At 46.1% G+C, this 13,179-nt stretch overlaps 1 protein-coding gene across 11 annotated transcripts in view; it reads right to left on the minus strand.

Moving 5' to 3' along the window:
• The window catches only part of INPP4A (inositol polyphosphate-4-phosphatase type I A), a 203,496-nt gene that overhangs the window by 106,206 nt on the left and 84,111 nt on the right, over nucleotides 1-13,179 (minus strand). For 7 of the 11 annotated variants that reach the window (XM_025207241.1, XM_014521173.2, XM_025207243.1 and 4 more), the window contains exon 2: nucleotides 4,140-4,226. The gene's annotated coding sequence lies outside the window, so the exon portion shown is untranslated. The remainder of the gene's footprint in view (nucleotides 1-4,139; nucleotides 4,227-13,179) is intronic. The other 4 variants (XM_025207237.1, XM_025207238.1, XM_025207239.1 and 1 more) reach the window with 1 other exon arrangement.

Genomic DNA, 13,179 nt, shown 5'->3' on the forward strand with positions numbered 1-13,179 from the left:
CTCTTTCCTTGTATTGAAGTGCACTGTTCTTCACATGGCATCAGGATTCAATTTAGTAAAGCAGATGGCTTAGAGCAGTGGTGCTCAAGCTTTTGATCTTGTGGGCCAGACGAGCAATGAGGCACTGGTCCGTGGGATAGATTGAGCCAAGTGCTCCAGAATCAGGCCCCATGATCCAGGATCGGCACCCACACTGGTTCTACTGGCCACTGTGCTCCAGGAACAGGCAAGCCTATACCACACCTAGCCAGGTCCATGTGTCAGGATTGGGCCCCATATGCCAGGACTGAGCCTGGGGCCTGGCACTGCATCTATCCAGTCCTGTGTGCTGGGACTGGGCCCCATGCTGTTCTGCTCACCCAGTGTAGCTCACGTGGCCTGGGGCTCCCCATGATCTGGATATTTGGCAGCAGGGAAGCAGTACCACTGCTACCCCGCTGCCAAATTTTCAGACCTGTGCAGAGGCCCATGGGCCTGATTACAGAGCACCGGGCACCAGATCTGGCTCACAGGCTGGGGGGACTGAGCATCCCTGTTTTTGAGGGACATCATCCAGGTAACTGATTTAGGAAAAGACAAGACTTGGTCTCCAATGAAGACAGAACAGGCCTCAAGTCTGCATTACAGAGCCACAACAAAAAGCGTTAAGCGTTGCTTAATAAGTGTAAAATTGTAAGCTCTCTTTTATTGTAGACGTTTTAAAAAAAAAAAAGAAAAAGCAAAAGCAAATAGAGGATGCAGCCTCAGCACTGTATTTCTTTTCTGCATTCCCTCTCTTTGGCTGTTATCCAGAATGAGCTTCAGAGTTAAGTATCTGCTTGTGTGGAGTTCATTGCAGGAACAAGGCCTTCTTAGGGACAAACATTTAATTAGGACAGCATGCTGTCCCCACACAGGCGTCCTAAATGCACTAGGCTCAGCTGTTTTCCCCATTTTATGATGGCTTTCTGTGACAGGATATGCAAGGTTGCCATAGCTGCAACACTGCGCTAGTTTCCCCAATGAAAAGGACCGCTGTAAGGGATGGCAGTGCATGATGGCTCCAATAGGTCTTTTAATGCAAATGTTAATCAGACTATGATTAAAAGGAGGTTTAAGAAGAAATGAGGGACATGTTTTGCTGCAATTCATTTTATGCTAACTGCAGCTGTAGAACTAGCTAAGGGATCCTAGCAACTGTATCCCTATGCACAACTCCCCAGTACTTTTTGCTGCACTGTTTCAAGTCCCAGAGGGGAAAAATACAGACAATCATATCCACCACCTTGTTATGCACTTTATGGATTTTGTCTGCCTTTTATCAGCAAGCTAGTTAAAATGTTTACTACTAGAGGTACACAGGTACATCAGTCTGATATTGGATTGGTACCGATATAAAGAAAATTTGCTGTATCGGGTACCGACCTGATGGGGCCAATAATTTGGCCGATAAATGCTTCTGCTGCGTACAGCAGCAGTGCAGCACTCAGGCAGCCAGGAGCACAGCCAGTAGTGTGGAAAGCTGCCTCCAGCTGGTAAGTCTGTTGTGGTGGAAGAGGAGGAGGGAGGAAAGGGGCATGGGGGGGCGGTAAATCAACGCCCCCTGCGGTGAGGGAGGGGACAGGGGCAGGTGCTGCCCAGGCAGAGGGGGAGGCGGAGCTGCGGCTCGCGGGGGGGGGACAGCAGCTCCCACCACTGCCTGCACCCCAGGACAGCATGGAGGGGGTGGAATGTGTGCCTCCAGATCTGCGCGGGGCAGGGTGGGCTGCAGCCGGGGCCACATGGGGCTCTTCCCAGTGAAGGTTGGGCTCAGAGCAGGTGCCGGCAGCACTGGGAGGATGCTACATCCATCCCAAATTTCACCGCAGCTCAGCTCCCAGCTGCCACCCAGCGCTGCCCCGGCTCTTCCCAGCATGTGGGTGGAGGTGGGGCATTGAGCCAAAGCAGCACCAGGCAGGCCAGGGCCAAGGTTGGGGCAGAGCTGTGATATGCTGCCCGCACGCCCCTGTAATGGGTGTTGGTTCCTCCGGCAGGGGCCTGCAGGGAGTGGATCGCAAATCTGCCCGGGGCCCCAGCCCTCACTGTCACCACCCAGTGATCCCAGGGTCTCCATGGAGACTAGTTGAGACCTACATGGGCAGGGTGCACAGCCAGGCAGGCTGGATGGGGCTTCAGGTGGGTGGGGAGCTGTGTCTAGGAGTACGATGGGCAGGCAGGGCTGGAGCTGGGATCTTGGGATGGTGAAAGAACGTGGCTAGGGCCCAAGGCAGAGCTGCGATCTACTTCCTACATGCCCCTGCCTACAGAACCAGCAGCTATCACAGGAGCATGAAGGCAGCAGATTGCGGCTCTGCCACAGGCCCTGGGCTTGTACTGTCACTGCCCCACAATCCTGATTCTGATCCCCGGCCCTGCCTGCCTGTCTCGCTCCCGGCCCCATCCCAGGTGCCCAGCCGCGTGCCCTATCCACACAGATTCCACCCTCAGCAGTGAGTGCAGGGCAGACAAGCTGGGATGCCCAAGCAGCAGGGCTGGGTCCAGCAGCGACAGCCAGAAGGAACCATTGCTGGGGCTAAAGGGAAAAAGAGTCTAGCTGCTAGGCTGCCCCAGCCCTGCTGTGCACCTGGGGGTGGCAGAACCTGGGCTGCCCCCACGCCTGGGCCAGGCAGGGCCAAGAAACCTGCTGTGGGCCAACCTTGGCAGGCTGAATCTAGCCCACAGGCCATATTTTACCCACATCTGGTTTAAGCACTGATGTCCTGTAGCTTCTGCCTGGGTTTACCATGGTGAGCATGGAGCAGGCAGCAGCAGCTTGGGGAAGAAGACAAAGGAGGAGAGTGTACCTTGGAAAGGGTGATGAAGAAGAAAGAGAGCATAAATAGCATGTGAGGGAGAAGGAAAGAGCAAGGCAGATTAGCAGACCCAAGAAGGGAACCGTCTAATAAAGGCCATTTAAAAAAAAAATTAACCTGTGCAGATCCCCAAAACATACCATTCAAAAGAAAAAGATGAGCAAATCAAATTATCAGGGTGTAACAGACAGACTAAATTCTACATCACTTTGCAAAACAAGGGTTTCATAGTTTCATAGTTTCTAGGGTCGGAAGGGACCTGGGCAGATCATCTAGTCCGAACCCTGCCATGGCAGGAAAGAGTACTGGGGTCAAACGACCCCAGCCAGATGGTCATCTAACCTCCTCTTAAAACCCCCCAGGGTGGGAGCCTGCACCACCTCACTTGGAAGCTGGTTCCAGACCCTAGCCGCCCTGACCGTGAAGTAGCGCCTCCTGATGTCCAACTTAAACCTTCCCTCCGCCAGCTTGTGACCGTTATTCCTGGTCACTCCTGGCGGCGCTCGGGGGAACAGGGACTCCCCCAGTGCCTGTTGATCCCCCCTGACTAGTTTATAGCAGGCCACAAGATCCCCCCTCAGCCTTCTCTTCTGGAGGCTGAACAGGTTCAGGTCCTGTAACCTTTCCTCATAGGACCTGCCCTGCTGTCCCTTGATCATGCGAGTGGCCCTCCTCTGGACCCTCTCGATGCTGTCCACATCCCTCTTAAAGTGCGGCTCCCAGAACTGGACGCAGTACTCCAGCTGCGGCCTGACCAGTGCCGCATAGAGGGAGAGGATCACCTCCTTGGTCCTGCTTGAAATGCATCTGTGGATGCACGACAAGGTACAGTTGGCCTTCCTAGCCGCCTCCCCACACTGCCGAGCCATGTTCATCTTGGAGTCAATAATGACTCCAAGATCCTTTTCCACCTCCGTGCTGACAAGAGGGGAGTTCCCCAGCCTGTAGGTATGGTGCCGGTTGTTCCTCCCCAGGTGCATCACCTTGCACTTGTCTGTGTTGAACCCCATCCTGTTCTCCTCCGCCCATCCTTGTAACCTGTCAAGGTCCTACTGTAGCCTGTTGGAATACAAAACTTCTGGTAAGAATAAGGTATTAGCCACAGAATTAAAAATAGGATAAATGACTAAACCATAAGAACACCACTGAAACTTAAACCCAGCCAGTTGCTCTTAGAACCTCACTGCTGATAACGTTGAAGTTTGTTTCCTATGTGTACGTCCATTTCACTTTATCTTTAAGCACCGTTACTTTGCATCCTATGAACACCACTCATTATAGTAGTAAACAACATTGCTATAATATTACCTTACTTCATTTTCAGCTGTTAAAATCCAGTATGTAAATCCACACTCAATCAGAATCCACACTCAATCAGTCTTCTTTAAATAGTATCTGAAAGATAATAAGAAATAGGACCTCTGAGTAGATCCATAGCAACAGAATAAATTTACAAAACGTAGTCCTGGAAGGTAATACACGTAGGGTCAAGCCCAGAAAAGCATCACTCACATAAAACAGATTATTCTTGTGTAAATTAATGTCTCCGAAATTTAAAAAGGGAATCTAAAGTAGCATATATACACTACTGAGGAAAGAAAACATGTTAAGAAAGAAGGGTGACAGTAATTGTAGTAGCCATTTATTAGATTTGTGAAGATATAATACATAGATACTGAAATACTTTCTTTAAATCAGCATTACTTATTTCAAGAAAACTAGCTTTACGCTCAATAGTTTAAGCATCCATAGCAGACTAATCACAACAGCTTGGTGGGGATATCTACATGTGCGCTTTATTGCAGAGCTGACTAAGTCATAAAATGTCACCATCTACACGTGCAGCACTATTAGGTCAGAGTAAGCTAATCACCTCTGCCATAGGACAATGCTGCCCAACACAAGTATTATTCTAAAGTGGAATTATTTACTCCACAGCAACACATGTGTAGACGGTGACCGGGCCTGGCTGGGGCACAATGGTGCTACAGTACAGGAACTGCCTGCCAGCTAGCCCTGCACTGTAACACCCTCATGCCCCAGCCAGCCCCTTCGCAGCATGTTGAGCCGGGTCAAAGCAGCTCTGGGCTGGCAAGCTGATCTGCCCCCCGGACCTTCTGCCAGCCAGGGCTGCGCCGCCCAAGCTCAATGTGCTGCAGTCCCATGCACATGTGTAAGTGCTACACCCAGGAGCAATAAACTCCAGTGCGAACCGTGCCAGAGTTTATTCAGGCACGCTCATTGCATATGTAGATGCGCCTAGTGTGGGCTCATTTATCTACCTGAGATGGGTTTCGCTGCTGGCAGAGCTCTGTGCCATGATGTTTGCAAGTTTACCAATATTCACACTACCCCTACCTGCTCCATGTCAACCCAGTTTCATAGTGCCAGAAATTCCCTACAGACCCAGGAACCCTCCCTAGAAGGGAGCTTGTCGCAACAAAGAGGGCTCTATTGAAAAGGGTAGCTTGCAAATAAACTGGGCCCATCAACAAATTTTGCACAGACCATCAAACAAGCATAGGAATTCGAACGTCTGTTTGTCATAAACTGATATACAAAATACGTAACTAAAGAGTCTGGTGCACTCTTGTTTTAGTCCCACAACTTATCTTTCCAGGAAATTTAATTAGTCTTAATGTCACATTTTATGATATACCCAGAATTCTCATGACAAAAGTCAGACCCTTACTGCAAAGGCAGCGGAGAGGTTCTTTAAGCTCTATAAGGTTACTGCTCTTGACTCCAGATCCACTACAACTACCTAACAGGTATGATGCTTTGATACCTTAGCAACACAGCTTCCCTGACAAATGAAGGCAGCTTATTCCACAGGCTCTTTCTTAAATGAGATGAGAAACTGCAGAAATTCTCTCCTCACAATTTACCTGAGAATACATGAGCTGGCTATGTGAACCGGTGATGATTCACTGCTGGCAATGACATAAGAATCTGGTGTCTGGTTGAGGCATCAACCAGATGCCTCAATAGAGATAATGCTGGAGAGAGGGTCAGCAACAGGGAGCCGGATGAGCAGAGAATTCATCACGCCCTCCCGAAACGCACATATTGCTTCACTGTAGGTTCCCCTTTCAGTGTGAATCTCTTCTTAGGAAAAAGACTATGCAATGTAACTACTTGTTATTCAAAAGACATAGGAGCAGTGGTTTTAGTGTCATATATTAGCAAGGACTTTGCAGAATGGAAATATACTCTGCAGTGCCTTCGTGTACTAATGCTGCATCAGACAGAAGAAAAACACATGCAGAAAGCAGCATAGCACTTTTAAATACCAGATCTATCTATCCCCACCACCCCACATCCAGAATGATAAATACCAAAAAAATTGAGATGACTGTTAAAATGCCTATTAAGAAGCCAGTAAATTGCTTTATGGATTTAAAGCAGTTTACCAGGACAGGGAAAACTTCGGTTTGGCTACTTTTAATGCTTTTCAGGGCAATAACAGCTAAGATACTTGCATACACACACATCCTTAAACCAGACATCTGTGATAAACACTGAGCTCCTAAAAATGGTCAAATGTGGGGAAATTCATACATTGTCTAAATCCAATTATGCTTTGATACTCTAAATGATAAGGATTAACCAACAGTATTTAAAAACACAGTCTATTACATTGCAAGACATCATCAATACAGAGGAGGAAGAATTTCAATATCAAAATGAAGAACTGGATGATCTCGGGGACTAGGGGCATTTATACACGTGCTCCTGGAGTGGGGGGAGAGCACTTTAATTACAGCATCTCTCAGAGTGGTGTATCACGTGTATCAATGTCTCTGCACTGAAAAATGGGGGTGGGGGCACTTTAACTAAAGCTCGTCAAACAAGCTTTAGTTAAAGCACTCCCACCACCATTTTTCAGTGTGAGGATGCTGATACACGTGATGCTGGAGTCTGCTGGGGTACGGTAATTACCATGCTCCAGCAGACCCGATTAATCAAGTCTGCTCCAATGCGCTGTAATTAGTTTAATAATGAAGTTTAATAATACGAAGAACAAGATGATGCAATTAGTGATCAATAACAGAAATGTCAGCTATAAAAAAAATGAAAGAATTCATCAGTTGGAAGTGACAGGAGGAGAAAAACATGACTGTTTTTCTACAGAATGATTATGAGCCACCAATGTGATGCAGCAATAAAAATGGCAAATATCATCACAGGATTTATCAAGAGAGCTATTTCCAGTACAGATTTGGAAGAACTAATGACATCATATGAAGCAGTAGTAGGATGTCATGTGCACTACTATGCACAATTTGAAAAATCTATATTCAAGAAAGAGGGACTAAGACTGGATCAGGCAAAGAGAAGGACTACCAGGATGATCAGGGGACTGGAGAGTCCCCTCTCTTACAAGAGAATACTGAAAAAATTGACTTATTTAGCTGAGGAAAACAAATGTGAGAAGGAACTTGATTATCCTCTATAAATTCATTCGGGTAGAGGACTAAACCTCCAGGAGCAAGGAGAACAATTTATGCTATAGGACTTTCAGCACAAAACCAAATGGGTATAAACTGACCAGGAATATTATCAGGGCAGGGCATTAGAAGGTGGTTTCTAATGCTCACAAGACCAAGATCTGGAGCCGCCTTTCAGTAGGGACCAAAACAGCTAACTTTGTTTACAATGGAGCTTAGTAAGTTTATAAAAGTGACTGTATGAAGTGGCTGCTTGTGATAGCAGGGGACTGGACTCAGTGACCCAGGAGGTCCTTTACTCTGTTCCTATACAATTAATTTCACAGTGTTCAGCCTCGTTGTATCTGAATGTACAATCACAAAATAGTATCTGTTCATATGAGTGGCCTATAATGAGACCTTTTCTCTCTCACTACCAGAGGCACGTAGAATTCTCTTTCTTATTTCCAACCTGATCTCACCTTCATAAATATTTCAAGGAATTCTTATTTATTTTGAATTTTGGAGGAAAAAAAACCTTACTTGGTCCTGAAGTTTAAGCAGGGATAGAGTGTTTTTTTGGTATGGTGGCTCTGGGTGGGCTCAGCAGCTAGTTTTAACTCATTTTATTTTAGTAATTTCAGTCATTCACTGGCACCCAAAGTGCCAGTCAGGCACCTTTAATGCTTCTAAAATCTACACAAAGAAATATTTTGTATTTCATTATTTATTTTTCTCAACCCATTCTGTGAATACACTGGATAGTGTAAGGTTTGCTATTTTCCTATTCAAGCTGACAGTTCCTAGATATGTAAATAGTCATTTATAAAAGAAGAGACTGAAAGTCACAGTTACCCAGTCTCAGTATTGGGTGCTACTGTAATTTAGATGCTGCGTTATAATTCTCTAATATACAATGCCACTGTTAACTGCAGGGCATTTAATGTGCCAGAACCACTTAAACCAAACAAATCACCACCAATTCCATTTAAGAACAGGGGTTGAGAGTAGCAAAGGAGATGACAAAATACACTTGACTCAAAAAGCTCAATTAAATCTCTAAACAGGATAAAATATGGTATCTAACACTTAGTCTCCACCCAGCTTCTTCCAACCATTAATAGTGCTTTAAATAAAGGAGTACAGTATATTTAAACATATAATTTGACCATGGTACTGGCAAACAGAAGGCAGGGCAGCGTGCTACTTTGGGGCACTTTTACACGCACTCCAGGGGTGGGAGGCTCTAAAAGCTGCTCTAATTAAAGTGTTGCAGTGTTTTGTGCATCAGCATCCCCGCGCTTAATATTGGTCATGGGGGTGCTTGAACTAAAGCTCGTTCAATAAGCTATAGTTCGAGGCACCCCCACCACCATTTTTAAGCACAGGGACACTGATACACAAGATGTGGGAGGCTGCTGGAGTGCGGTACTCTAATTACCAATTACTCGATTAATCAAGTCTGCTTCGACGTGCTAGAATTCCAGCGCGTGAGAGGAGTCTCCGTGCTCATGTATAAGCACCCCCTCAGATTAATTTGGTCAGAGAGGCATAACAAAGTAGGGTGTTGCCTACAAAAGCTCATGACCCTCTGAATTAATTTCTAAGGCGCCACCCTGCCTTAACTTCTGCCTGACTTCAGACTAAACACACCTAGCCACTTCTGTTACTGGCAGACAAAAGCAAACTGAGCCAAATTACATGCTATTATCCAGATGATTATTCTTTTGAGATACTGTGAGATAGAGAGTGCAGTGAGCAGACTGAACACAAAGCTAGAAACCAGAAGTTCCTGAATTTCAATCTAAGTTCTATTGGTAATGGTTAGCTTTGCAACCTTGGGCAAGTTCTCTTCATTTCTCTAGTTCATGTTTCATCATAGACAGAATGGGGATAACACTACTTGCTAACTTTAGAAGAGAATTAAAAAAAATGAATTATGTTTGTACATTGTTCATAGAAAAGCCATGAAACTACAATTATCTTGCTGAGTATGTGAATCTTAATGTTCTCTCAAGTTTTACCTAAACTAAAAAAAAAACCAGGTTCAGTTTAAAAAAGTATTAGCTGACAAGACTTTAAACAGATTTTGCACCTAGTGAAGAAAAGGCAAGCTTCGTTTAAAACGAAATTAGCTACTTGTGGTCCACTCTAGGTTCCCTGCATCCTATGCTGAACGGTCTTCAAAGGGTCACTTTTTCTTTACTCTTAAAACTGCATTTTCTGAGCACTTGCCGTGAAGATCCTTTTTCTTGTGATGCAATTTACATATAGATCCAATTTTTAAAAATATTAAAGGCCATATCCACTCTGCTTTAATACCAGCTATAACTGATTTATATGAACTTCACTGCTTATTTTATTCTCTTACTTGGGTTATATATGATCTAGTTGGGGATGGTCCTGCTTTGAGTAGGGGGTTAGACTCCTGAGGTCCCTTCCAACCCTAATTTTCTATGATTGTATGATTCTATATACAACAGTGATTTTTCTCCCAATTATTAAACGAGGTTAATGCAGTGTCATTTACAATAGAAAGGCTCTAGCTAACCACTAAGTCATAGCAAAAATCTCCCCTGCTGTACACCATATTGCAGCTTTTCTAATCAAGTTGCTTTGTAATAGCTGCAAAACAGGACAGAGTGTGATTACACTATTTCATATCATACCACACTTTTGAAGACATTCTGCCTTTGGCTTTCTGCATTAAGAAAAGAGGGCAATGCAAGAAAGGCTCTCCATGGCCAGGTATACAGCACTGTTTAAATTAAAACAGGATGAAGTTTGGCTTGTGATCTACTTACAAAGGTAGTTCAAAGTCCAGGTGCTTGCTGCCAGAATTTAAAAATCCACCAGGTCATTAACTGCAAGGAAATATATTGGGGCACATCTTTATTCCATTTCCCTGCAGAATTCAAACTCTCCAGTTCTTCTCATTGGGAACCTCTGAGAGAAATGAATTTTTGACTGCTATATAAACATGACTAATATAAAAAACTGGCAAAAGCTCAACAATATGGAGCTGATATAGCTATGCCATTATCACTAAGCAGCAAAGCACAAGCAGCATGGGACACCACCATGACAGACAAACCTTTTAAAAGGCAGATTCACAAAGATGCACTTACTGTGAGAGAAGTGTATTTTTGTACTGCAAATTCCCTACTCACTGCCACTCTATTTCTCACGCTCCAGAAAAGGACAGTCTCTCCTGGAAGAAGCAGGCAACTTATGATTTTCCTTTGTAATTAATATGCTTGGAAGCATTTCTGAAGAGTCTGGAATCCATGATACCAGGTGTAGTTTACTCCTCTTTGCAAATAGGTAAAAATATTTACCTTAATAGACAGCAAGCTTATCACCAGTCTTACTTAGATGTGCAGGGCAGTCAGGCTTCCCCTACATCTGTGCCTAGGGTCCTTCTCATAGTTTCACATCAGTCCAGGCTTGGGAGAATGGGGGGAGATGTTCTGCCTGGCATTCCCATCTGTGAGAAAGGAGGCATGGGGTGGGGTGGGATGGGATGGGATGAAGGGTTGGGGAAAACCTGGTGCTATCCGAGCACAGTGCGAGAGGAAAGAACAACTTCCAATTCTTTGAATGACACTTTTGTCTGTTTTGCTCCTGCACCCTGCATTGTACTGTTAGTCTTGGCCAGAGAAAATTTCCTGCTATCATGATTGAAGCACTTTAATTTCTGCTATTCAGGCAGTAAATCTGGACAAAATAGTCTAGTGGAAGAAGAGTAACTGAGTCCTATCTGGTCCCCTTTTTGGTTTTGTTCCAGAATCTTACCCCATTTTTAAAGCTGGCAATTAATGGCAGGTTTCATTTAATGTGTGTCTGATAACTTCTCATTTTGCTGAGTAATCACCTGCAATTCCCTCCAGTCAAAATGCTCTTGAATTCTTATATAATAAAGGGCTTAGTCTGTCTGTCTATCTGGCGGTAACACTCTTGGAGCACTCTGATTGGTTAGTGAAACAATCAACCAGAGTGCAGAGCACCGCCATGACGGTGGGGACGGAATGGGGGGTGAGGCCAGTGCGCTGGAGGCGGCGTGGGGTGCTGGCGGAGGGGGACAGAGGAGGTGGCAAGGCAAGCTCCCCTCTCACTCCCCACAAGGTGGTGGCGGCGCAGGGTGGTGGGTGGCAGTGCTCCGTCCCTGCTCACCCCTCCCCCCACATAATTCTTAACGGGCAATCCGCTAGTACTTAATAAAATACTGATTCTTGGAATTAAAAACAAACGCAAATTCCTCAGTCTAAGATGACCATCTACATCTGCATGGCTCCTGTGGCAATTTTACTTGAAAATATTAATTTACACAAATTATTATCACAATTATATCTAGGCGTGCACTGATAAAAGATTTTCTTGGCCAATAGCTGATTTGCAGGAAGACAGCCAGGCAGCTTGGAGAGCAGCCTCCTGCCGGTAAGTCTGTTGGGGGAGGGGAGGGGAGGGGGACAGGGAAAGGGGTGTGAAGGGGGCAGATTGAGGCCTCCACAGTGAGGGAGTGAGTGGGGCTTGGGCTGGGGCAAGGGGGGCACTGCCCAGCCAGGACAGTGAATGGGATCCTGAGCTGGGAGTGAAGCAGAGCCACAGGCAACTCATCCGGCGGGGCAGGGCAGGGAGGGGCAGCTCCCTGCCATTGCGCGCACCCTCAGGGGAGGCATATGCCCCCACAGATCTGTGCACAGGGTGAGGGTGGACTGGCTGGCTGCTGTAGACGCAGGGTCAGGGGCTGCAGCCTCTTCCTGGTGGAGGACTGGGCTGGGGCTACACTCGGGGCAGCCAGGGATAGCGTGGGCTCAGCTGTGGCAGTGGCAGCCCCAGCGTCCAATCCCCATCCCCTGCTCCATCCCTGCACTCATTGTGGGGCCCTTTATATGCACCCCCCAACGCCCCTTCCCTCCCCACAGACTTACTGACCGGACACTGCTCTCCAAGCTGCCGGGTTGCATTCCTGACTATGTGCATGCTGCAGCCGTGTGCACACACATGGCATTTATCGGTGACATTATCAGCCAAAAAAGCCAAATGCTGATAATGTTAATTTTCCTGTCAATCCTATATGCAACCAATATATCGGTGCATTGCTAATTATATCAGAACATTTCATTCAGAAAGAGAAGAAAAACTTTTCTTGATCCAACTACTGCAGAATAATTTCAATCTTGCTTGCATTAAATGCAGTGCCTATTTTTACCTATCTTAACATCTATTTTTAGCTCCCCTTTTGAATGAAAAAAAAGTGTGCATATACAGCAGCTCCTGAAAATAAATACTTGCACATGCCTACAGAGCAATGCATCTATCCAGAGTACAGTGATGCCCTACAAAATAGGAATCAAGGGGAAATGAGATTAGAAAGTCAAAATTCATAGATTCATAGATGCTAGGGTCGGAAGGGACCTCAATAGATCATCGAATCCGACCCCCTGCATAAGCAGGAAAGAGTGCTAGGTCTAGATGACCCCATCTAGATGCTTATCTAACCTCCTCTTGAAGACCCCCAGGGTAGGGGAGAGCACCACCTCCCTTGGGAGCCCGTTCCAGACCTTGGCCACTCGAACTGTGAAGAAGTTCTTCCTAATGTCCAATCTAAATCTGCTCTCTGCTAGCTTACGGCCATTATTTCTTGTAACCCCCGAGGGCGCCTTGGTGAATAAAACCTCACCAATTCCCTTCTGTGCCCCCGTGATGAACTTATAGGCAGCCACAAGGTCACCTCTCAACCTTCTCTTGCGGAGGCTGAAGAGGTCCAGGTGCCCCAGTCTCTCCTCATAGGGCTTGGCCTGCAAGCCCTTAACCATACGAGTGGCCCTTCTCTGGACCCTCTCCAGGTTATCCGCATCCCTCTTGAAGTGCGGCGCCCAGAATTGCACGCAGTACTCCAACTGCGGTCTGACCAG

The sequence above is a fragment of the Alligator sinensis genome, unplaced genomic scaffold (genome assembly GCF_000455745.1).
Source record: "Alligator sinensis unplaced genomic scaffold, ASM45574v1 scaffold144_4, whole genome shotgun sequence".
NCBI lineage: Eukaryota > Metazoa > Chordata > Crocodylia > Alligatoridae > Alligator > Alligator sinensis.